Source organism: Echinops telfairi, unplaced genomic scaffold (assembly GCF_000313985.2).
Source record: "Echinops telfairi isolate 266 unplaced genomic scaffold, ASM31398v2 ScPeMD7_18;HRSCAF=68, whole genome shotgun sequence".
Lineage (NCBI taxonomy): Eukaryota > Metazoa > Chordata > Mammalia > Afrosoricida > Tenrecidae > Echinops > Echinops telfairi.
The window spans coordinates 33,536,993-33,538,164 of record NW_022103915.1 but is presented as its reverse complement, the minus strand read 5'-3'; the positions used below and the strand labels follow the sequence as shown (position 1 = coordinate 33,538,164).

General features: G+C 45.5%; 1 protein-coding gene across 1 annotated transcript in view; it reads left to right on the top strand.

The window, feature by feature from the left end:
• Positions 1 to 1,172, top strand: part of RGS6 (regulator of G protein signaling 6) — a 611,147-nt gene that overhangs the window by 85,719 nt on the left and 524,256 nt on the right. The gene's annotated exons all lie outside the window — the stretch shown is intronic.

Here is a 1,172-nt window from a genome sequence, read left to right as displayed (position 1 = left end):
ATGTGCTTGATAAAATGGATGTATGGATTGTGATAAGAGCAATAAGAGCCCCGAATAAAATGAGTTTTAAAAAACTATATACACATAGGAGTTATTCATTAATCATTGTCATCTGTTCCCCTTTCTCATCCTTCTCCCCACACCTTCCCCTTCTCCTCATGGTATCACTACTCCCATTACTGTTCCTGAGGGATTTATCTTGGATTCCGGGTGTCGAGTGCTATTCTCTGTACCAGTGTACATGCTCTGGTCTAGCCGGATTTGTAAGGTAGAACTGGGGTCATGATACTGAGGCGGGGGAGGGGGGGCTGGCATTAAAGAACTAGAGGAATGTAGCGGTGTCTCATTGATGCTAGACTTCACCCTGGGTGGTTTGTCCCTTCCTTGTGACCCTTCTGTGAGGGGATGTCCAATTGTCTACAGATGGGCTTTGGGTCTCCACTCCCACCCCCTTAGTTCACATCGATATGATTGTTTTGGGTTTCTGATGCCTGATCCCTGATCCCATTGACACCTCATGATCACACAGCCTGGTGTGCTTCTTCCATGTGGACTTTGTTGCTTCTCTACTAGATGACCACTTATTTATCTTCAAGTCTTTACGACCCCAGATGCTATATCTTATAATAGCCGGGCACCATTAGCCTTCTTCACCACATTTGTTTATGCGCCCATTTTGTCTTCAGTGATTGTGTCAGGGAAGGTGAGCATCACAGAATGCCATGTTATTAGAATCAAGTGTTCTTGCGTTGAGGGAGGACTTGGGTAGAGGTCTAATGTCCATCTGTTACCTTAATACTTAAAACTTAAATATATGCACATAGACTTATATCCCTATCATTATCTGTTAATATATTTACATATATACATGCCTATATTTATACCTCTATAAATGGCTTCTGTCGCCTAGTTCTTGCCTCGATTTCCTTTTACTTGCCTCTTGTCCCACGACCCTGTTGACCTTCATTCTGCTCTCAAGTCATTCCTCTCGGCTAGACTGCAATTGATCAAACTCCACCAGGCCTTCTACGCCCCTCCTTGCCTTCGATTGTCGATCTCCGGTTGTTCCTTTGTCCCTGGGTTTGTTGGCTTTCCCCCCTCTCCCCCACCTCCTCTCCTCTCCCACGTCCCCTCCAGAACCGTTGGTCCCACTGTTTGCTCCTCAGGCTTGT